The sequence below is a fragment of the Protopterus annectens genome, chromosome 8.part0, assembly GCF_019279795.1.
Source record: "Protopterus annectens isolate FY-2018-M chromosome 8.part0, PAN1.0, whole genome shotgun sequence".
Lineage (NCBI taxonomy): Eukaryota > Metazoa > Chordata > Ceratodontiformes > Protopteridae > Protopterus > Protopterus annectens.
In genome coordinates, this window is record NC_056741.1 from 129,843,631 (window position 1) to 129,869,906 (window position 26,276).

Consider the following 26,276-nt stretch of genomic DNA (forward strand, 5'->3'; position numbering starts at 1 on the left):
CTATTTGCATAAATGGGTCTAGTCATTACCAGTGCTAGTAAACAAATGACCTACATGTGTGACTTCTGGTAGTCTGAATTTGCACTTTAGAGGACTGAGCTTTAAGTTCACTTCACTTGCTCTGTCTAGAACTTTCTTGAGGTTTCTTTCATGGTCTACTTCATCATCACCTCTGGCCACCAATCATCTACTATTATGGCACAGGGATAACCTGAAAACATATGTTCCATTGCACACTGAAAGACTTCACTTGCAGAATTTTTTCCAAATGGCATCCTGAGAAATCTATATCTTCCAAATGGGGTACTGAATGTAGTTAGTACTGAAGATTTGCGATCAAGCATCACTTCCCAAAATGAACTCTTTGCATTCAAAACAGAAAATACATTAGCATTCGGTATCAGGGCTGCAACTTCATCGACTCTTCACATAGGATGATGAGGTCTCTTTAATGCCTTATTCAATTCTCTGCATATTTTGATTTTGTCTGAGCCATTTTTGTAAGCTGCTACCATAGATGACACCCATTCAGTTGGTTCTGTAACTGGACAAATTACATCTTGCTGCACCAGTTCATCCGGCTGAGCTTTAACTCTGCTCTGCATGGCTATTGTAATTCTTCTTGCCAACCTGACCACTGGACTAACCTCTGGGTCTGACTTCATGGAATATATAACTGGAAGCTTGCCTAACTTGTCATCGAAAACATCAGCACATTCTGAGAAAATAGCATCAGTGAAGCTGGAACTGAGACATGTGCTTATATGAAGAACTTCTTTAGTAAAGGAAAGCAAGTCCATTTTCAAACTATCTCTGAAACCCAGTAATGACTGCACAGGTCTTCAAACTATGTAAAACAACAACTTGTAACTGTTCAAGCCAAATAACATGAAAGCATTACTAAGCCTTCTGTTTGACTTTCTTCAACTCCATAGGCAACACGTTTCACACAACTAGCCACATTAAGTTGTTCACCAGCCCTTACTTTGGCAATGCTTCTGCTGACATAACATTACACTTTGAACCAGTGTCTACCTTGAGCACAGTGGGTTTACCATGGATCAGGACAGTACAAAACACTTCGCCCTTTGCTAATAAATCTACTGCGTCAAACTTTTCACCATTCACTATTATACCATCTATGTAGAAAGTAGGCTTGCAGCTCTCTATATGATCAACTTGCTTTTTTAAGTGACCTTTCTTTGCAACTGAGCGCGGTTTACTTGACTTGCAAAAGTTTTGAAAATTATTCCATTTTTTACATTTGTGACATTGCTGACCAAATGCTAAGCAGTTTCCCCTTTTAGACTCAAGGTTAGTACCACAATTATGACAGCTAACAATGAAGCTTGACTTGGGCTTTGCTGAAGCACCCCTGCACTGTACTGAGCATGCTCCTTTAACTGAACTAGTCTTAGAACTTACTGGAAAACTACGGGATTTCCCTGCCACTCCTACAGGGGCTGCAGCTGCCATGTGCTTAGGCCTGTTTCTACTTGCCACATGCTGCATGCTGTCTACATTTGCTCTGCAGCCTGCTAAAACTACACTCATCACTTGCAAACATACTTGCGTGCCTTTCTGTAACTTCATGAATTTGACAAATCTCAACATTAAATCACTGTCCCGAAGCAAAATCTTTCTCACAGCAGCACTATCAATGCCACATACAAGCTTGCCCTCTTATTAGTTCATCTTTTAAATTACCAAACATGCAAGTTTTAGCTTTGTTTCTCAAGTCAGTAATGTAAGCTGCAGATGTTTCTCCTGACCTTTGGTCTCTTGTGTAAAACAAATGCCTCTCTAATGTAACATTTGTCTGGGGGTTACACATTTCTCTGAATTTATGCTTCAAACTCTCAGGGGTCTTCCCTTGATTCAGCCTGAACAACAATATGATGATTTTCTCCTTCTCCTTCATACACTGTTGGTGCACATACAAATGAACGCTCCATATCAATGGCCTCTGACCCAGCTAGGATTAGCAAAATGAATGCCCTGGTGTGTGCATCTTTATCTGAGTAAGCTGCTTGTATGAAAATATCATGCCCTTGTGCAAATATTCTCCAATTCTCTGCATTCTGATCAAATACAAGTGGACCTGGTCTGCAAAATGCCTCTGCCATATTAACACATCAGTGAAGGCTTTTGCAAGTATGCATGAACATAAACATATACATGTATATGCCAGAAATTTATGCCAGTACTTGTAACTATGCCCACTAGCGCAATAAGCCTCTAAGTAATTGAACCCTGTAAAATAAGTCTCTGTGGCACAACAACACTCTTAAAATTATTATACTTCAAGAAATCACCTCTTATCTGTGTAAGAAACATTTCAAATAACTGCACATTGTGAATAAACAGTTAGCTGCACACTGAAAAGCTTCCAAAATGGCTGTACTTTGCTACTTTACAGTGCAAGAAACACTCTGTAATGGTAACCCTTTGTGATTAGACTCACCCAGCACAATAAACCTTTCAAAATGGCTGTATTTTGACTGCTCTTCATGAAATAGCTGCACTTTGCACACAATAAACTCTTCAAAATAAATAAAAGAAATAAGCATGCACTGTAAGCACTTTTACACACTCTGAGATATTTCAAATAACTCTAGTTATGCTATTCAGAGCGTTAGTAATGCCAAAACAATGTAATTTATCAAAAAAACATACAGTCGCCTTGCCTTATTTATGCTTAATATACCTTTTCTGCCCTTTTTTATATTTATTTTGCCCATTTAATCTCTTTTCATGTGCTTATTCTACTCTAAACATTTTGTTTTGCAATTCTGAGATGACTCTGAACCTCCTGTATGCTTTTCTGATAATTGTTTTATCAGATATATTAATTTTCAAACATTTTGTTTAATTAATAAACTGTTTATGCTTTTCACTTGCTTAATAAATATTCTGTGTTATTCATTTGCTTAGTAATGCACTCTGTCCCCTTGTAATACTCCTTTTTATCTTTTTTAATAAAATAATCATTTGTGCAAGTTTTTATTACCTTTATTTTGTCTATGGCCCTTTTTTGCTCCCATTTCTCTTATTTCACCTTCACTGTTGATTCTGCACCTAGTATCTCTGAAAAGCAGTCTCTGGAATCCCGGTTCTGGCACCATGTTGTTCGTCCAGTCAGGATAAAACAGACAAACATGCGTGGGTTGTGTTCAAGCAGCTCTATTATGTACAAACACATCAGGAGTGAGGCATTAACTTTAACTTAGATAAACTTAAAAACAAACTGACTCTCTCTCTCATACATGCTCACTCTCTGGCTGCACTCTCAAAATGGCACTGAAGCTAGCATGTGCTTGCTATTTATATGCATGTGCTGTCCTTGGAAATGCTTCTTAAAGATACAACACACATACATATTCTACAGAGGACCAAGCAGATCACAGCAAGTGGTGGAAGATGTGCCATTCAAGGAGCAGTCAGAGGAACTGCCTGCATGAAAAGCCCAAGTGAGGCAGACATAGAGGCAAAGAGATGGCATCTAGTCCACAACTATGGGCCAGACTAGACACAATGAAGATTACAACTGATGCATGCAATACTACATCCCAGTTATGCTGTGCAATGCAGTGACTGGCTACACTGTGCAGCAGACATAGCCTACCCATGCAACATATTAGAGAGAGCAGTGTACAATTGCCATCATATGCGCAGGTCAGAAGGGTAGAGTGTTAAGGTTAGCAAATGGCCCACTAGTGGAGGGAGAACTAAGACATAGAATGGAGTGAGTAAAATGGCTGGGCAATCAGAGTGCAAAGTATACTGTACAAGGAGGTGGTAATACCTACTGAGGGGTATATGTCCAGATGTAGTGAATACTTGTTCAGTATGGGTTACTGGTGACACCGACCTAGTAGATGTTGTTGCACTGTTCAAATGTGACTGAGGACAATGTTTGATGGACTTCAGATGGGAACGGGAAATATCATGAATGTCCCAATCAACAGGTGTGCTCCCTTTGAGGAAAGGTGCTAACACCCAGTGCTAAGAACAAAGTCAAACTTTAAGATTGTGACCGCCTGGCCATGCCATATACATAATATGTAAGCTATGTCTGCTTGTGGTCATTCCAGGCTATACCCATCTCATAACCAGTGAGTGGCGTTGAGGAAGTAGCAGTACTACACCTTGGCCTACCCATGATGTGGGGCTTACATAGAGATGATATGGATGAGAACTGGCCATGGAATGTAGTAAGAGATTCCCCCATGGGAGAAGTGGAAGTAATTAGGCACTTTTCCAATAAGACAATTAGGTGAGCCATATATTGCATGTCCCATGCATGAAATCACACATGCTGAGCAGTACACCCATCATCTCTGCTATGGTCGTGTTGGGGATGGCATCTGTATGCAAGACTGCCCTGCACATCTGTGGTGAAATGACCATTTTTGCACTGAGTTCAGACAATGAGCTGGAGCCCTGGCACTGAGAGACATGAGCCTGCTGCTTCTGACCATTGTCCCGATGCTCTCTGATGGCACCACCACTGATGCATGTGCAGGGCATGAAGGTGATCCCTGACTAGGAGTGTCAGGCCTGATCTACTCTTCCACAGGCTCTGGAGTTGGGAAGGTGGCTTCCATTGATAACAGAGGTGTATCACTATATGTGGGTGGTATTGTTCCCTCTACAGGTAACATTGTCAGCAGTGGCACTCTTCTCATGGACATTGCTAAAAGAGCTGTATTACTAGATGTGGGTGACATTGTGCCCTATACATGTAACATTGTCAGCAGTGGCAGTCTTCCCATGGGCATTGATAGCAGAGCTGTATCACTAGATGGGGGTGACATTGTGCCCTGTACAGGTAACATTGTCAGTAGTGGCACTCTTCTCACAGACATTGATAAAAGAGCTGTATCACTAGATGTGGGTGACATTGCGCCTATACAGGTAGCATTGTCAGCAGTGGCACTCTTCTCATGGCTATTGATAACACAGCTATATCACTAGATGTGGCTGACATTGTGCCTTCTACAGGTAACGTCAGCAGTGCCACTCTTCTCATGGGCATTGATAACACAGCTGTATCACTAGATGTGGGTGGTATTGTGCCCTCTAGAGGTAACAGTGTCAGCAGTGGCACTCTTCTCTTAGACATTGATAACAGAGGTGTATCACTAGATGTGGGTGACTTGTCCTCTACAGGTAACATTATCAGCAGTGGCAATCTTCTCATAGGCATTTATAACACAGCTGTATCACTAGATGTGGATGAATTTGTGCCCTCTACAGGTAACAGTGTCAGCAGTGGCACTCTTCTCATAGATATTGATAACAGAGGTGTATCATAAGATGTGGATGATGTGCCCTCTACAGGTAACATTATCAGCAATGGCATTCTTCTCATGGGCATTGATAACAGAGCTGCATCATTAGATGAGGGTAACACTGTGCTCTCTACAGGTAACATTGTCAGCATTGGGAGTCTTCTCACGGACATTGATAACAGAGCTGTATCACTAGATGTGGGTGATATTGTGCCTATACAGGTAACATTGTCAGCAGTACCACACTTCTCATGAACATTGATAACAGACCTGTATCATTAGATGTGGGTGACATTGTGCCCTCTACAAGTAACATTGTTAGCAGTGTACTCTTCTCATGGACATTGATCATAGAGCTGTATCACTAGATGTTGGTGGTACTATGCACTCTACAGGTAACATTATCAGCAGTGGCACTCTTCTCATGGGCATTGATAACAGAGCTGTATCACTAGATGTGGGTGACATTGTGTCCTGTACAGGAAACACTGTCAGCATTGACACTATTCTCTCAGACATTGATAACACTATTGTATCACTAGATGTGGGTGATATTATGCCCTCTACAGGTAACATTGTCAGCAGTGGCAGTCTTCTTGCAGATGATGCTACGTATGGTTACAGTCATTATTATCCATCCCTGATGCAGCTCTGACATCAGGCATGGTAAGTTCATAGTGGAAGATATGATGCTTCTATTACCTATAAAAGCAGTCAGAAAAATATCCCTGTGTAACTGCTAATATCTAACAATCCCATCTTCTCAGTAAAGCAATGACAGTACAGATAAAAGAGTATTCAAAGAATGTGAACAAATGTACTTTGGATTGTATGCCTTCATGCTTGCATACCATATATGCCTCTAGAGGAGATATATTGGTGTTGAGCATCTCTGAGTTGATGGCACATATAACTTCCAAACCAACAGCATTCCAGTGAAATTAGGAAATTCCAACCTAATGCATTCAAACAGAAACACAGAAGGATGCTTCCATTTCAGCTCCCACATCAGGCCTCCTCCATATTTCTACTGCTTTCACTCTTCTCAGCCAGGGGTACCAGGTACTTCCCTAGTGTTGTAATGATGGTCTGTAATGACAGACCCCACAACTGGTCATCTTTGCTCATCCAATTGCATAAGCCTTTGTACAGGTATGCCGAATCATACCATTGACCCTGTAACTGACTTCTTAAGCTAATCTGATGTTGGTAGCAACAACATTAACATCTGCAACTAGCTCACACAACACACATACCCACAAAACGAAGTTGGTCTTGAGTGTATGGTCAAAGTCTACTGTCCATGCGCATACAGAGCCTTCAGTGGTACATTAATCTCTGCCTGTGAAACTTTCTCATGCAACTTGGCTGCATGTATGTACCAGTAAATGTGGACATACATTTATGGTTAATGATTGGGTACAAAATATGTACAGCATGATCTGTACCGGTCATGCAGCCATCTAACAATTGCAGAAGATGCAGGCCAACTACACCCCAGTATCATAAGCCACATCTTAACAGCAATTCAGTAGTTGAGCATGGGGATGAATGTATTGGCACCTGCAACCCATCCACAGCCTACTGACTTGTGCTCAACACAACACACCCATTGTGCTTCCTTCATATTCTCCTACTCCATGCAGCAGATATCCAGTGTGCCAACTCCATCACATGCTATCTACTATGTAGTACACCTGACACACTGTTGCAGAGAATGTGCTTTTCAATACAGCTGTCTGAGGACAAAGTCCACTTCACCCAGTCCTTTCAACCATATAGCATGTAGATTACTATCTCCATGCACTTATGCCCTCTCTTCTTACTTTCAGAATCTCCACCATACCTGAGATTTAATTTTGTCAGCAAGTTGCCATGGTTCACTTCCCCAAGATTAAAAAAGAAACATACAAGTCATCTTCTCCACCTCTTACTAGCATGTACACCCAACAACAACAGATGTATAACACTTCTGAACTCTTTGGATATGGTCCCCATGTATAAACCAAAATAATTACTTAAGCAGAAATCCATCACAACTCTCCTTGTGCTACCCTAATGGGTCCACATTACTTCATAAATGGCCATATCATCAAACAGCATTTCACTGGAAATGCTGTTCATCTAACCTTTCTAATTGAGATTGCATTACGGTAGGGATCAGAAAACTTGCCTCTTCCTCTCTGTAGAGTTTGATGAATGGTATTTCCTGTGAAATAATGTTCGACATAGTGGCCATTCAATGAATTAATATAGACCCATCCTTGTGCAGTCCAAAGTAAATACTTAATGCAGAGATCCATCATATCTTTCCATGTGCTGCCTGTGTATACAAGGTAATTACTTAATGTAAAAATCCATCACAACCCTTCATGTGCTTCCCATGTATAGACCAAAGCAATTATCTATTGCAGAGACTGATCACAGCCCTCCCTGTTCTACCACATAAAGACCAAAGTAATTACTTAATGTAGAGATTTATCACAACTCTCCATATTCTCGCCGTCCACTGATGAACAAGCTGCTGTTGAGCAAACCCTCACCCAATATATAACATGAAATAAAATCATGTCACCCTCCTTTACATCCTACTGGCCTGTGTGCCCTTATAGAATAGTTCTCTTTGTAAAGACCACTGCAAATATTTTTTCTGTACCCACTCAATATATAATAAAAGATTAGACAGCATGATGAGTAAGAGAAAGGGAGATACTGCCAACACAGCAATCTGGAATTTTGTAAATAATTATGTCATTTGTGAATATCAACATGATTTACATAATATGCTTGTTTTACAGCTGTATTAGAAGTGTATGTCATGTATATATCAAACTGCTGCTATATAAGTGTGTGTTGAAAATGTTTTTGCAAATGCTGTTTGAAATGTAGCCACAGTGTGCCTTACAGAAATAGAACAGAAATGTGCATGCGCTATTGTATCACTTTAAATGTATATAGTTTAACAGTGAAAACAGGAATACAGGAAGTTTACTTCAGAAAAATAGCTGAAATTAAATTACTTTATAGCAGCAAGAGACACAACGTCTATACTAGGGAACTTTCTGTATGGTCTTAGGGTGAACTAATTACTATTTTTGAAAACATGAAGGAATGTAATTGTTCTATGACTTCCAGCATCTGCCAAAGATGTATTTTTACAGGTGGATGCTAAATACTGCTACCTTCCAGCAGTGGGGGTATCACCTGGGATAGAGTCAGATGACAAGAAATATGTCATCCTGCATGCTATCCCAGCAGTAATGTTTGAGATATTAATTTGAGAGCTCTCTTAAAGAGACAGGGCATTCTGTATTCTGTCTTGGACCTGGCAACAACTACAAGATCCATTCACTACACATCTAAGTAAGTTTGTAGGGTATAGTAACTTTCTTAGATATAGTCAGGAATATAGTGAACCTTAGTTTAGATATTTTTCTTTATTTATTTGAGACTGTCCTTAATTCTTGTTTTAAATATTCCTGTGATTTTGAACTCTGATGTCACTGTGAATACATATTTAGTATTGTCTTGTTCTTTTATTATTTATTATTAAATATATTTAAACCTTTCATTGTGGCTGATCTTTGTAGAGATATTTAAGTTTTGACAGTACTTGCATATTTATTTTGTGACACTGTGTGGTCCACTCCTAATAGCCTTCCTCTTGGTCAAACTACCATTTGTGTTGCTATTACACAGAAAGATTGGACACTTTTTGTTAAGGGCCTTAAAGCACCTGATAAGGAGTTGGCTGGTGGTAGTGATAACTACCTTATAGTCTAGGCAAAAGGGAGCATAGCTAGTAAAGATATGCCAACCTTTCCTGTGTGTGTGTGTGTGTGTGTGTGTGTGTGTGTGTGTGTGTGTGTGTGTGTGTATATGTGTGTGTCTGTGTGTCTGTAAATCAAACCTCAAAGTGTGTGTGTGTCAGCTACTTGGGCAGGGAAACAGAGCACTGGCTGGACAGACAGGGTGCTGGAGGTCTTGTATTGGCCACTCAGCTGAGATCTCATCTCTATAGCTGTGACAGTGAAGAGTCTTATTGGGGATCTGGATAAAGAGGAAGAAATCAGCCCCAGACTGACTGTGGTCTCTGGTCTTAAGGGAAATTTCACTTCATGCAGAGAACTGCATCTGGAAATACTGTGTGTATACCTGTTATCCTCCCAGCGTATGTCCCCCACTGCTCCCAGTGGTGAGGATTGAGGTTCCTTGATTACTGGTCCAGTAGAAGGTCATCACAATGAACAACAAAATGGTGGACACTGTTTTTATCATGCTGTTTTGGGGATCACAGCATGGCAATTATTCTAATGAAGTAATTTTGGTTAAATGTTTTTGAGTGTCAGGTGTAGTATATGACAGAAGAATGCCAAAGAAGGTGAAAAGCAATATATACAAAAGAGTGTTGTGACTAGTACTACTGTATGGTACAGAAAACTGAGCAGTAAAGGCACAGCAGTTGAGGAAGCTAGATGTGATGGAGAGGAAGTGCCTGAAATTGGTAGTACAATGCACACTGTCAGACAGACAAAGAAATTATGATATAAGAGTGGAACCAGAGTAGTTCCAATTGCAGAAAAGGTCAAAGCGAGAAGATAACAGAGGTTAAAGCAAATTTGCAGAAAAGCAGAAGACAATATGGTGAAGAAGATTTGGGACAGACCAGAAAAAGTCAAGAGGAAATGGGGGTGTAAAGCAAAGAGGTGTGTGTAGTATGTGCTATAAGACCTGTGACAGTCAGGCATGAGTTTTGCAGAAGGCAGGAGTGTGGCAGTGAATAGAGAAAGATGACAACAGTTGATACGACATCCTGATCCCTTATAGAAAATGGGGAAAAGGGGGATGATGATGATGATGACGATGTTTCTGTATCACAAATGTAGAGCAACATGTACTAGCTCTCAACTAATGCCTGCCCATGCACATGCACTGTGAAGTAGTTTATACATAACATGGGCAGGTCCATAACTTATATGGGGTGAAGGGCTTCTTGAAATCTGACTCAAAGCCCCTAGCACTGCTATGCCACTGTCATGCCATAATTTGAGGTGCATTGGTAAGTTACTTGACTAGGAATTTAAAAGTTATAAGTTATTAAGAATGTGATGATTAGTGAGCAGCAGTATGGTTTCATGCCAGGAAAGAGCACTACAGATGCACTACAGATGCGATGTTTGATCTGTGGGTGTTGATGGAGAAGTACAGAGAAGGTCAGAAGGAGATGTATTGTGCCTTTGTGGACATAGAGAAAGCATATGACAGGGTGCCTAGAGAGAAGTTGTGGTACTGTATGAAGAAGTCGGGAGTGACAGAGAATTATGTAAGAGTGGTACAGGATATGTACAAGGGTAGTATGACATTGGTGCGGTCTGCAGTTGGAGTTATGAATGCATTCAAAGTGGAGGTAGGATTACATCAAGGATCAGCTCTGAGCCATTTCTTATTTCCAGTGGTGATGAACAGGTTGACAGATGAGATCAGAGAGGAGTCCCTGTTGACTATGATGTTTGTGGATGATGTGATCTGTAGTGACAGTAAGAAACAGGTTGAGGAGACCCTGGAGAGGTGGAGATATGCTCTAGAGAGCAGAGAAATGAAGGTCAGTAGGACTAGGACAGAATATATGTGTGTGAATGAGAGAGAGGACAGAGGAATGGTGAGGATACAGGGAGAAGAGGTGGCGAAGGTGGATGAGTTTAAATACTTGGGATCAACAGCTCAGAGTAATGGTGAGTGTGGAAGAAAGGTGAAGAAGAGAGTGCAGGCAGGATGGAGTGGGTGGAGAAAAGTGTCAGAAGTGGTTTGTAACAGATGGGTGCCACTAAGAGTGAAAGGGAAGGTCAACAAGATGGTAGTGAGACCAGCATTGTTATATGGGTTGGAGACGATGACACTGATAAAAAGACAGGAGTCAGAGCTGGAGGTGTCGGAGTTAAAGATGTTAAGATTTGCATTAGGTGTGATGAAGATGGACAGGATTAGAAATGAGTATATTAGAGGGTCAGCTCAGGTTGGATGGTTTGTGACAAAGCCAGAGAGGCAAGATTATGTTGGTTTGGACATATGCTGAGGAAGGATGCTGGGTATATTGGGAGAAGGATGCTAAGGATGGAGCTGCTACATAACAAGAAAAGAGGAAGGCCTAAGATAATGTTTATGGATGAGGTGAGAAAGGTCATGCAGGTCATTGGTGTTACACAGCAAGATGCAGAGAACAGGAAGAAATGGAGAAAGATGATCCACTGTGGAGACCCCTAACAGGAGCAACTATAAGAAAATAATAATAAGAAGAAGGTAAGTTACTAGACACTGCCATGGTATGTTCAGGCCCAATACTTTGTGTGGCAGCACACCTCATCTATCATCCCATGGACGAGCCTGGTACCTTGTTACTCTACAGTGGCAGTGAGCTACATCCTGGTACTATGCTGCCCATCATGGTGCATCACATGTTTCCTGTAACATGCATTAACATGAATCTGCTGCCATGTTCCTTCTGATATCACCTGTGATGCGGCCATGGCCTCTCATGGTGCTGAATTTAAAAGGGCTCCTCCTGTGAAGGACCCTAATAGAAGGTAAATGTCTAACACTCCACTGGCACATCAGTGACTAATAGTACACACATCATCCATTCTGGTTACCAGTGTTGCCATTGTTACAGTGACCTGAGGAAGCACAGCCATGACCTTTTTCACTGACTGGAAGAAGAGGTTACAGTACAATCCAGAGTTCTACAATAAATATAAGTAACTGGTAATTGCTTATACACAGAAGACATTATTTTAGCTGTATGTAATTATCAATATGCATGGAGGGTTTTTTCTATTTTTTTTACCATCTGGTGAGATAGAAAAATTAACTTGATATGCCAAAGGTAGACAGCATGCCTGTCCAGATGTCAGGTTACATATAAGGAATTTGCATTATATCTTCATGTCTTAGTCACCTGCTTCAATCTCCATGTTTGCAGTGATGATAACTACTTTCATTACTTTGCTTTATGTGTTACAGATTTTGTCACTGTCAGTGGAACTATTCTGTTCCTCTTACTAAAAGTAGTTTCCAAAAGTGTCATGGTGATGCAGAGTGTGCTAACAGTTATGGACAGGGCAGTGGTGCAGTGATAGAGTTGTCACCTCACAGCAAGGGGTTCTCTGGTTCAATTCTTGGCTGGGGTGCCTTCTGAGCAGAGTCTGAATGTCATCCCTGCATTCATGTGGGTTTTCTCCAGGTGCTCCGGTTTCCTCCCACATTAGAAAAACATGCATCTGGAGAATTTCTTCCTGGGCCTCCACTGAAAATTGGCTTTGTTCCAAGTCGGACTGTCTCTGTTAACAAATGTTAAATAAAACAGTGGGTGTCCACTACCATCATTGGTGTCATCATCATGGACCAGTTTGCTTGGCAGACTTCAGTGCCATGATACTTTTTCAAACCCCCCAGCTGTTTATATTCAACACCCTTTTCAGCTTGCCATGCCTTAGTCTTAGCCTGATCACTTAACCATCCACACATCTGTTAGTTATGCCTGACTTATCATGGGCATGCCACTGACAGGCTCACAGGTGGTAGGTCATGGTGGCTGTCATATGCCAGGGTATGGTTTCACCAATGTGTTTAGGAGTCTCACACAGAAGAACAAAATGGAGTTTACATTGCATAGCATCCCCAGTGTTAAGCATTCACCATTATATGTCCCAGGGTTGTTACATCACAACATTACTGCCTTTGATATCACACTGTTTGCAGCACATGGTACCTATGTCATGTTCCTACATAGGTGGAAAAAGTAGCTGGCATGTAATCCTTCCCTTGTGCTGCATATACTTTTGTAATACATTTTTGTCAGGCCTCTATTTTGTTTTTGATTTGCCAGAGCCTGTATTGCCAATCAGTGTAGCACACCTTACTGGTAGTTGTTTTTGTTTTTCAGTGTCTTTGTATTTTTTTAGTTGTCATTTGTTTAATTTGTCTTCATTGTGCAGCTGCTTTGCCATCATATAGTGGCTCCACAGCATTCTACAAGTCCACCTACTTGCAGTGTGATGAAGGATATCCTGTTCTATAGCAACTGGGAAGGCTCATTTGTGTCCTCTTGGTGGATATCATTGCAGGGGTCCTTCTAGGTAATCTGTCAGGAGGTGAAAGGCCTGGTGATGAGCTAGGTGGACAGATAGCTGGATACCTGCACTAATGGCCTGGAGCGTGTCCTCATAGGAATGGCAGAGTCACACACTTGCCTGTCTAGTGGCCAGTAGTGACTGGGCCCAGCCATGAAGGCAATCATGGAGCTGATTGACCACAAGTTGGATGTGGTACTAGATACCATGACAGTCGGGCATTACCCTATCACATTCAGTATCATGGTGTTCTCTGTCATTGTGTCATATTTCTGTCCACAGTTTATCATCATCCTCCCCATTACCAATTGTCCTGTGCTTTGTAGTTCACTCAGTAGTTGTATCTACACCTCCCCTGCCACTCTTTGCCTGTCTTTCCTATTGGTTTGTCTACTCCTGTTGCCATTCCTACACCCTTATTACTACTGTCATCTTCCCATGTTATCTTTTTCTTCTAGCCTTCTTGAAAATGAAATAAAATTGGCACCTACCCCACAGAAAATATACCATTGCTTCCCCATCTTAATGTCCCTCTTCCTTTTCTTTTGCTTTTTTTTTTCAACTGTTGGTTCTTCATCCTTTTTGCCTGTCCAATACATACATACATACATACATACATACACACATATATATATATATATATATATATATATATATATATATATATATATATATATATATATATATATATATATAGATACACACACACACACACACACACACACATATATATATATATATATATATATATATATATATATATATATATATATATATATATATCTACACATATATATAGCCTTTATTTGGGCTCTCAGCTGTGCTCATAATGGCACATTACTCCACATATGAACATCACTGCAAGCTGATGCTCTCAAAGATCTTTCATAGATTCATAATTTAGTACTACTCTATCTGCCCTTGCAGGCCATTTTAAGCCTAACCAAATTTCCCATTCCAAAGGTAAGAACCAAAACCTGTGCCTTGTGTTTATGAGTTAAACACCTTAACCAGTATGCCAACCCCCAACCCTGTTGGATAAATTGTTATGTTCTTCCTAGCAATTTCAATACCTATTTAGACCTTTTAAGCAGTTTTGCTCCTTTAGCATATTTAACCACTTTCTTTCTAGATCCAAAGTAGTCCTTACCTTTCTATATTCTGCACTGATCAGGCCCATCTTAAAATACACTGCCCCCATTTCAATGTATCCTACTAGACATATGAAGTAGTTGAAGAGATCTCAGAGGTTCCAAATAACAAATATCATAGGTCTAAAAGACCTGCGCTACCATAAGAGGTCGGAGGCACTGTCCCTTTATTCAAGGTCACATAGACTCCTTAAAGAGGATTTGAGTCTTGTTTTTCAGATCATTAGGGATCCAGTAGTCCAGGACCTATTGTATTTCCACAAATCAGACATTCAGGTGAATATTAGGACCAGTGATATGAACCAGCTTTAGAAAATAAACAAATCACAATGGAGAGATGGATTCTCCACATGATTGTCCCTTCTTTAGAATGAAATCCAGATCAAGCAATGTGACAAATTGTCTTCCAAGCTGACTTGTATTTTCCTGATTCTATGATATTCTCAGAAGGAAGCAGAATGGTTTAAGGAACAGTGCATTAGTCTTTAATGAACTCTTCTTTACGGTCCTTTAAGTGAGAGAGGTGCAACCCTTTCAACTACAGACATGCAAAACCAAAATTAATGCAGGAAACTGCATTATTACTTTTGAAACACACTGAAGAAGCCAAGCTAAATCTTTGCTAATGCACTAGTTAGCATAAAAAAATAAGATAAGAAGGTTAAATGTAATGAAGCTCAATGCTTGTGCAGATAAGAGGTGTGTGAACCATGGTGGTACCAGAGCAGAGAGCTGATGGTGGAAGAAAAATGTGCTTACTCAAAGGCGATCTCTGCCTAACATACAAAGCTATGTCAAACCCAGAGCTGTTGGACATGCTCCACTTAAAGAAATTCCAATCCCTCCAACCTACATGCTCTAGGGACCTAAGCCTTTTCATCACAATCAACAGAACATGCTGGAGGGATTGATTCCTGTCCCAGAGACTTCCCATACTTTGGAACAAACTACCTACCTATCTATATCAAACAAACCTCCTCATTAGCACTCTTCAAGAAAAATCTTGATGATTGGATGGGAGATAGGAAATTCACCCCGGGGATCACTTCTGTAGCTCTGCTTGACAGGGGCACAGGAAAATAATTTTCTTGGGTGGAAAAAGCCAGGGTACTGTTTGGCTAGGCTTATATAGACCCTAGGACCAATAGCCTAGTACCTACCTATGAACCTATAACTACAAATTTGAAATCAGCTCTAACAAATATGGACAAATATTTCAGTATTAAACTAAAGACATGATTTAAAAAAAAACAAGAAGGTAAATCAAAAAACATATGCATTTATGCATGCTCCTAAAAATGTATGCAGGCGGCCCATGGATCTACAACAGCACCTGGACCAAGGTACACTTAATCCGCCACTGGCCAGATGCATTTTAAATGAATGTGAGTTTCAAGAGAAGAGAAATTTATGATTCTTCAAGCAAAGTCATTTTTAAAGAGAAGTTTACTGTTGCTCATGTTGTCAGTTTTCAATGTGCAGCTGTTTAGTTTAGTTTAGCAAATAGCCATCAGTGTGTGTGCTATGCAATTTGAAATAAACATTAAAAATTTAAATCCATATCTATGTAATCACTGCTAAAGAAGAAAATCGTGTACCCAGTGACACTCCTGAACAGTGTTTATATTAATTTGAAGGAGAGAATCAAGTCATGGAACGCTGGCATGGCTGTGGGGGGGGGGGGTCATTTGACCTGCTTAGGGTGCAATTTGAGCATGATCAGGCCCTTGTGGCAGCAGCTCTAGAAGTGGCATCAGTAGAGTCATGTGCACATTTTAGTCAGTGGGTAGTGGTTTGAAAAGCAGTAGAAACCAAATTACATGAGCAAATTTTTCTTCACAAGAATCAACTGATGCCTAAACATTCCTCTCACTTTCACAATTGGATAGGATAAACTTATATAAACATATGAACCTTACAGCTGAGAATCCTAAAAACAAGTGCTGCAGAAGTACACACTTTTATATTAAACTTATCAAAAGCCTTCCAATCCTTATAAGAAAGAACGGAATTAGTATTAACAAAATGCATAGCAGTAGTTGGGCTTAATAAAGCTACAGCTGCTGGGACAGGACTGTGATTTGTTTATAAAAACATAAAAGATTGAGGGACCTTATAAAATCCATTTTTTTTTTTTTGTGGCAGCAGGCAGGCTCACTGTTAGGGAAATTGCAAGCTGAGAGGAAATCATCCTCCAAAGCAGAAAGTGCAAGAGGAACAGGTGCAGGTACAGGAAATTCTATTTGCAATAAATCATAACATTTTCTGAGTGACTCAGAAATCTCACTGCTTTTCTACTGAAACAATGGGTTTATTCTGGAAATAGTCTCAGAGAAAGAGAATCTGTCACAGGGACTATACAAGGTCGCACTATCCTCAGAATCTGTAACAGAAATCCATGGAGATATTATATGTCTCGTCACACTCCTTTTGAGGTTCAAACTCTTGAATCTCTTCAGAAAATGAAGAATTCCTTTTTATTTTAACAGAACCAGCCATGCACGAATGGTCAAGTTCCTGCACTAAATCCTGAGCTAAGCCCAATAAATTACTCCTGTCCAGTGCAACTTAAACAAGAGAAGACATATGTTTAGTCCTTTGTTTCTTTTTGAAAGGAAGACTTGAATAAATAGACCTAGAATTGCCAGCAATGACATCCCTAGGTATGGACACAACTTTCTGGCTAAGTGGAGAGGCATTCCCTGCCCCTTTTACCTTTAGTGATGCGAGTGGCTTTCACTGCCTGTCTAAGGACAAGAGTGGCTCTCAGCTGCCTGACAAAGGCACGCCAATAACCACAGAGGATGTGCCTAACCACTGGTCCATGGTGGCTATAGAGACTACACCAGCAGGACCTAAAGAAGGAGATAGGTGGTAAAAGAAGCATCTTAGACCACAGTAGAGTCACCCACTAGTGTTTAAGACAAAGCATTAGCCAGCTATGGTGGCAATGGCTTCTAAACAATATGTTTTTTGTAGTCATCTCAACTAGACCAAGTACAATTTTGGTAGATGGAAGGTGGCCTGAAGCTTTGGAAAATGGCTAGCTGTTATGTCCTTGGTAGGACACAATCCATATCACTGAGGCTGAGGCTAACTCAGCAGGGATCAAATGAAGATCATTTAGAAATTCTGTTGTAGGGAATGATTTATTTATATACATTAGCACTATGAAAATATGTAAATATGATTCCACATGTAAATCATCCAATTATTCCTAAAACAGACTTACAGTACTGTCAACTATACTGAGACACTTATAAAAGCATTTCTGTCTGAATGTTCTGTACTTGAAATAATTTTCTTCTTTATTCATTTACTGCTCAGTGAATATAAATCATGCAAATAAAACATGATTTTCCATATCATACAATACATTTGACACACCTTTTCCTGTGGTTTTATCTAAAGCTAATTTACTTTACTTGACAGACAAAAGAGTATTTATTTACAGAAATTTAAATTGTTATGTTAACCAGCCCCGCAGCTTTTCAGTGATCTTAAACTAAGTGTACTGTATTCAAATACTACCTATTACATTGTTATTTCTGCTACTGGGAGCATGCCACTAGGATACTCTGCATAGTTATCATCTTCTTAGTCTACATATGTTCATAACTACCCGGATGCTTAGGTCTTTACAATTGGCTCAATTTTCCCTTTATTTCCTGCAAAGTCTAGTGCTTACTTAGTTTTCACAGGCCATAAAATAATTTCTGTCCTCTACCCTCTGGAGTTGTCCTTCTACGCCTTTAGAGTACATCCCATTTGCTCGCAGACAGAGACTTACAGAAATTATAGCATTACTGAATAGTGAAGATACCACTGTACTATTAGACTTCATTTTTCTCTGATACCTATAGCACCCTGCAATTTACCATTGCTGTTGACTACAGCAACAGATAGGTTGTCTTTGAACCTTCGCTCATCCTAAGGGTTGGCTCTGCCTGCTCCATTCACCCTTTGCTTTGTTTGGGCTCATTCTACTCCCCTACCCCCTTTCCAACCCACCCCTGCTTAGTCTACATTTATACCTCATACATCTTACTCCAGCCCCTCCCACATCTCCAAATCATCCAATCCAAACCATCTCCACCCTCCACTGATCACTCTTCTTTAACTTTCATCCAAGCCCCTCCATCATCCCTTACATAGCGAATCCTAGTAGTCCTCACCCTCCTTGTACCTCCCTTCCCTAATGCACACCTTCCCTCCTGCAAGTTTTCAATTATCTTTTAATTCTATTTCCAGTACCTACCAACTTAATACCTTACTCTTCACATTTCGTCTCTGCCCCATACCTCCACCACACCAAATCCTCTCAGACATTCACTTCAACTCTTCCACTACCTATACCTAACTGTCCAGCCCTCATGGCTTACCCACACACAACTCCACTTCTCATCATCCCAGCTTCCCTACTATTATACCTCGCCCACCTTAGTGTGCCATAGCTGCAGCTATCTTGCAGTACACTCCCAGGCCCTTGGATGTTTTAGGCTCTACTTGCTGATAACAAAACTGGGAAGACTAATGATAAAGCAGAGAGAAATTTGGATTTTACATTCCCATTAATTTACTAGGCCCGTATCTACAAGCATAGGTTGCTTTATCTACAGGCCTAATTGTCTGTAGTGTCTTCCTTGATCCCTGTTTTTCAAGGTCATCCATCTTTAGTTCTAAACATTTATTTCATATTCACAATTCTTCTGTTTTAACTGTATGGTATTAAGTAATAACTTTTTGTTCCATAAGGGAATGTATGTTGCCTTTCTAGTCTTTGATCTATAAAAAATAAATTCTTGGTGAGTGCTTTTGCTGCCTTCCTTTACTTGCTTCATATCCAGTGGGTTTGGCATAATGGTTAAGGTCTTCATGTCATAAACACAAGGCACAGGGTTTAAGTCTGTTCTTAGGTTGCTGGCTAGGCTGAAATGGTCCTTCGGGGCAGTTAGCCTAGTATTTACCTATGAATCTTGCAAAGCTTCCTTCAACGTTTGTAAAATAGAATGTACAATGGATATAGCTTTATTTTCCACTGGGCCATTCAAACTCAGCTGTGTTTTGATCGCAGGAAGATTCAGATATGTTGAATTGAACAAATTCTGCAAATTCCATGAGCAGCTAATAGAAACCAAAAAATGGTACACAGATATGCCACTAGAGTTTACGTAAACCTACAATCTTATTAGGAGCTCTTGACTGTTATTTTAAAAATATTATACCCAAACCGAGAAAGCAATATCCAGATTAGGTCTGTCCCTAGGTGCACAGATATGACAGCAAGATTTTATGATTTTCCAATATCACATACTGAAACAGTAAAGGGAACTTAACATACACAGAACAGGCATCAACCACTTTTAGGAAAGTGGTATTAATATTTAGCAATATGGGAAGGCTAGTAATAACCAACATATTTTTACGTAGTAAAAGACACAAACAACCTTTTATTTTTTCAGTCTAAATTAGATGAAATACGTTTACATGCACACATGTAAAAATAAGTGTGTGTGTGTGTGTGTGTGTGTGTGTGTGTGTGTGTGTGTGTGTGTGTGTGTGTGTGTGTGTGTGTGTGTGTGTTTGCTTGCAAGCACATATAAACTTCAGTTATTGCTGTTAAGACTGCACTGGGAGGCAATAATTATAACCTCAATATGGATTTATTTTGGGTGTGGCATGCAGTTGGTTATTCACTAAGGAAGCAGTATGCATTTTTCACATGCTCTTAAAACCAAACACTGTTACATAAAAATGGTGGCAGTAATACAGATTATGATACTGTATTCCATATCCATTACATTCAGTTGAATCAGTTGGGATTGTATACCAACTTGTAATATATATTTGTTTTGTGAATGTTTGTATAAATTGACCATGTATAGCCTGGAAAAAGCAGTAACAGGGTTTGTTCACTAGAAAGGACAAGTGCCCTTGCAGCCACAGGTAATATATAACACTATTACTTGTGCAGTAGTTATTTATTTTATTTTTCAAATAGAGTAGTTAGGACACAGGCAAATATAAACTCCATCAACTAATGCAGACTGAAAGAAATCCAGCCTGCCTTTATGAAGAAGGATAGGATGATAATAATACTGAGTGCAGCTAAACTTAAACCCCTTGAAATGAGACACGGCCTAGACATCCTGTTAGTGGCTGATTATGCAGAGCATATATCACATTAACTCATTTCATCTCCCTGTGACACTAAATCTTAGAAAGAACTGAAAACTAAAGCTGGAAATGTAATGCCTGGAGGTTGAAACAACTGAATGAAAAAGCTTTAGCTGCAATGCAAACCTCATAAGAGAGGGAGAGAGAGAGAGAGAGTAGAGAACTGAGGGAAAAACAAAGCGGAGAGAAGAAGTCACAAAAAAGAGAGACAATGTCAGCATGAGTGGGATATGCTAGCGTTTTAGGTAAGGCAACTGAGTAATGCGTGAAACTGATCCCCTGTTTCCAAAGTCAGTACAATGTTGTTTTGTCAGCATAAAGCGGAGGATGGCTTTGATATTATTTGGACATGCGAGCATACATTTAATTAGCATCAAATTGACCTGGGTCAGATTGTGTTGTTTTTATGTCCCATATTCATGGTTAAAACAATGCATATCATGTCTAAAATTTCAGATTCTGGGTATTTGGATTATTGTAATGTAAAAATGTTTTGTTTGTGTACTTTAAATGTACTCCTGAAACATATAGGAACAAAACATTTAGATAACACAGGAGTTCAGCAGAGGACAGTGATAGTGCTTTATATGCAGAAATTACTACTTACTTTCATAGGTGGGTGACTGGATAACAAGTTACTACATTACAAATGTTATGCCACCTTTTCGTAAGAAATCAAATACTCAGTACTTTGCCTCAGGAGATTAGAATCCGGTTGACAGTTTGGAAAGAGATGCAAAATATGCATTAACACTTTCATGCCACCAGGGGGTGATTGCTCAAGAAGGGAATACCCAGATTTGCACATAAATATAGGCGAACCCTTGGTGGTCAATATAAAGCTTTACAGCCAGCACCGCAAGCAAAGAAGGAATCACTAACTCATGTCTCAGAGTCAAATATCTCCTGTGTAAACAAATAGTGCATGTGTATTCCAAATGTCCACAGCAACTGGGTGGACAGCAAAACACACACGAGGGATCTAACAAAGCTGTAACCATGGTATTAGAGGTTAACTTGAAGTAGCAGCTGCAATGGATTATCAGAAGGTCAGTACTTTGATTAGTGGACTTCTAAAATGTTGTACTTCAGGAGAAGAGGTGGTTAGTGACCATAAGTCTATATCAGAGACACAGTTGTCATAAATGCCTAGACTTCTACTGGAATGGGAAGTGGAAAGGATCACAAAGAGAGCTGAGACAGGGTACGACTCCCTGGTCCTACTTTGGAAAGGATCACAAAGAGAGCTGAGACAGGTCGACTCCCTGGTCCTACTTTGGAAAGGATCACAAAGAGAGCTGAGACAGGGTACGACTCCCTGGTCCTACTTTGGAAAGGATCACAAAGAGAGCTGAGACAGGGTACGACTCCCTGGTCCTACTTTGGAAAGGATCACAAAGAGAGCTGAGACAGGGTACTCCCTGGTCCTACTTTGGAAAGGATCACAAAGAGAGCTGAGACAGGGTACTCCCTGGTCCTACTGGAAAGGATCACAAAGAGAGCTGAGACAGCGACTCCCTGGTCCTACTTTGGAAAGGATCACAAAGAGAGCTGAGACAGGGTCGACTCCCTGGTCCTACTTTGGAAAGGATCACAAAGAGAGCTGAGACAGGGTGCGACTCCCTGGTCCTACTTTGGAAAGGATCACAAAGAGAGCTGAGACAGGGTACTCCCTGGTCCTACTTTGGAAAGGATCACAAAGAGAGCTGAGACAGGGTACGACTCCCTGGTCCTACTTTGGAAAGGATCACAAAGAGAGCTGAGACAGGGTACGACTCCTGGTCCTACTTTGGAAAGGATCACAAAGAGAGCTGAGACAGGGTACGACTCCTGGTCCTACTTTGGAAAGGATCACAAAGAGAGCTGAGACAGGGTGACTCCCTGGTCCTACTTTGGAAAGGATCACAAAGAGAGCTGAGACAGGGTGCGACTCCTGGTCCTACTTTGGAAAGGATCACAAAGAGAGCTGAGACAGGGTGCGACTCCCTGGTCCTACTGGAAAGGATCACAAAGAGAGCTGAGACAGGGTACGACTCCCTGGTCCTACTTTGGAAAGGATCACAAAGAGAGCTGAGACAGGGTGCGACTCCCTGGTCCTACTTTGGAAAGGATCACAAAGAGAGCTGAGACAGGGTGCGACTCCCTGGTCCTACTTTGGAAAGGATCACAAAGAGAGCTGAGACAGGGTGCGACTCCTGGTCCTACTTTGGAAAGGATCACAAAGAGAGCTGAGACAGGGTACGACTCCCTGGTCCTACTTTGGAAAGGATCACAAAGAGAGCTGAGACAGGGTACGACTCCCTGGTCCTACTTTGGAAAGGATCACAAAGAGAGCTGAGACAGGGTCGACTCCCTGGTCCTACTTTGGAAAGGATCACAAAGAGAGCTGAGACAGCGACTCCCTGGTCCTACTTTGGAAAGGATCACAAAGAGTGACTCCCTGGTCCTACTTTGGAAAGGATCACAAAGAGAGCTGAGACAGGGTACGACTCCCTGGTCCTACTTTGGAAAGGATCACAAAGAGAGCTGAGACAGGGTACGACTCCCTGGTCCTACTTTACAGGAACTGAGCGATGTAATCAAAGAGGATTCTGACCCATAAGGGCAGGAAAGTCTGTATGCTGCAGTAAAGGGCTGTGGTACAGAATGCGATACTAAAAGGATAAGTGGTGTAGATGAACGTAGTTCCAAGGGCATGCCAACAGGCACTTGAAGTTACAACATTAATATTTATTTTCTAGTGTTAGGCCATAAAATCCGTAAAAAGGCTTTGTCTATTTTTATATTGGCTAAACATTGCAAACGATGTTAAAGGCCACTGCAAAACTGGAGATCAGTGCAGAAGTCTGATAGGTTAAGGAATAAAATTATTATTAACAAAACAATATCAGCACAGGGATCCAATGGGCAATCAACAGGGCAGGTTACCTATCAGGACAAAGAGATAACAAGTGGGTAGCAAAACAACGAACACAGTATCCAGCAAATCTTTTAATAAAATCTCTGACGTCTCGGCCAAAGCCTTCAAGGAGAATAAAAATGTGTACAAGCACCCATTCTTTTATAACAAAACAATAAACCAATCAAACAATTAAATAATTAATTAAGCAATGCTCTCCAATTGAACTCTTCATTGAGCCCATAAGGAGACATAGTTTTATACTTTAAAATGAATAAAGCTTCTTTTTGTAATAAAACAGTTTTAACATCCTGCTGACAATACAATGATAGCTTAACTTGTTCTAAAATAGTAGCATTTAAACCTACACTACTTTTATTATGACATTCTAAAAAATGCAGAGCTACAGGGCTTTCTATATTGCCATTATTAATGTCCCTTATGTGCTCTAACAGTCTCAGTTTAAAAGCTCTTTTTGTTTCTCCTATGTAATAAATATTACATGGACAACAGAGAGCATAAATAACCCCTACTGAGTTGCAACAAAACTGCTTAACAGAAATAAACTTAACATCATTAATAAATGTAAAACAAGGTACAATATATTTACAGGCTTTACACCTTCCACAAGGAAAGGTGCCAGTTTTACATGGTTCTTTATATAATGAAGACGGAAGTATACTGAATTTACTTCTAACTAGAAAGTTTTTAATATTTCTACCTCTCCGAAAAGAGAATTTTAGATTAACATTCAGCCATTGTTGAACATTTTTACAAGAATGTAAAAAAGACCAAAATTGTTTAACTATATCAAGAAATTGGAAAGTAAAACATCCATAGGTGGTCACAAAATGTACATTTATACATTATACATCTTGCTCCAGCCCTTCTCACATCTCCAAGTCATCCAATCCAAACCATCTCCACCCTCCACTGATCACTCTTCTCTAACTTTCATCCTAGCCCCTCCCTCATCCCTTACTCTGCCAATCCTAGTAGTCCTCACCCTCTTGTACCTCCCTTCCCTAACGCACACCTTCCCTCCTGCAACTTTCCAATTACCTTTTAATTCTATTTCTAGTACCTACCAACTTAATACCTTACTTTTCACATTTCGTCTCTGCCCCATACGTCCCACCACACCAAATCCTCTCAGACATTCACTTCAACTCTTCCACTACCTATCCCTAACTGTCCAGCCCTCATGGCTTACCCACACACAACTCCACTTCTCATCATCCCAGCTTCCCTACTATTATACCTCGCCCACCTTAGTGTGCCATAGCTGCAGCTATCTTGCAGTTCACTCCCAGGCCCTTGGATGTTTTAGGCTCTACTTGCTGATAACAAAACTGGGAAGCCTAATGATAAAGCAGAGAGAAATTTGGATTTTACATTCCCATTAATTTACTAGGCCCGTATCTACAAGCATAGGTTGCTTTATCTACAGGCCTAATTGTCTGTAGTGTCTTCCTTGATCCCTGTTTTTCAAGGGCATCCATCTTTAGTTCTAAACATTTATTTCATATTCACAATTCTTCTGTTTTAACTGTATGGTATTAAGTAATAACTTTTTGTTCCATAAGGGAATGTATGTTGCCTTTCTAGTCTTTGATCTATAAAAAATAAATTCTTGGTGAGTGCTTTTGCTGCCTTCCTTTACTTGCTTCATATCCAGTGGGTTTGGCATAATGGTTAAGGTCTTCATGTCATAAACACAAGGCACAGGGTTTAAGTCTGATCTTAGGTTGCTGGCTAGGCTGAAATGGTCCTTCGGGGCAGTTAGCCTAGTATTTACCTATGAATCTTGCAAAGCTTCCTTCAACGTTTGTAAAATAGAATGTACAATGGATATAGCTTTATTTTCCACTAGGCCATTCAAACTCAGCTGTGTTTTGATCGCAGGAAGATTCAGATATGTTGAATTAAACAAATTCTGCAAATTCCATGAGCAGCTAATAGAAACCAAAAAATGGTACACAGATATGCCACTAGAGTTTACCGAAAACCTACAATCTTATTAGGAGCTCTTGACTGTTATTTTAAAAATATTATACCCAAACCGAGAAAGCAATATCCAGATTAGGTCTGTCCCTAGGTGCACAGATACGACAGCAAGATTTTATGATTTTCCAATATCACATACTGAAACAGTAAAGGGGACTTAACATACACAGAACAGGCATCAACCACTTTTAGGAAAGTGGTATTAATATTTAGCAATATGGGAAGGCTAGTAATAACCAACATATTTTTACGTAGTAAAAGACACAAACAACCTTTTATTTTTTCAGTCTAAATTAGATGAAATACGTTTACATGCACACATGTAAAAATAAGTGTGTGTGTGTGTGTGTGTGTGTGTGTGTGTGTGTGTGTGTGTGTGTGTGTGTGTGTGTGTGTGTGTGTTTGCTTGCAAGCACATATAAACTTCAGTTATTGCTGTTAAGACTGCACTGGGAGGCAATAATTATAACCTCAATATGAATCTGTATAGTATAAAGCTTTATTTTGGGTGTGGCATGCAGTTGGTTATTCACTAAGGAAGCAGTATGCATTTTTCATATGCTCTTAAAACCAAACACTGTTACATAAAAATGGTGGCAGTAATACAGATTATGATACTGTA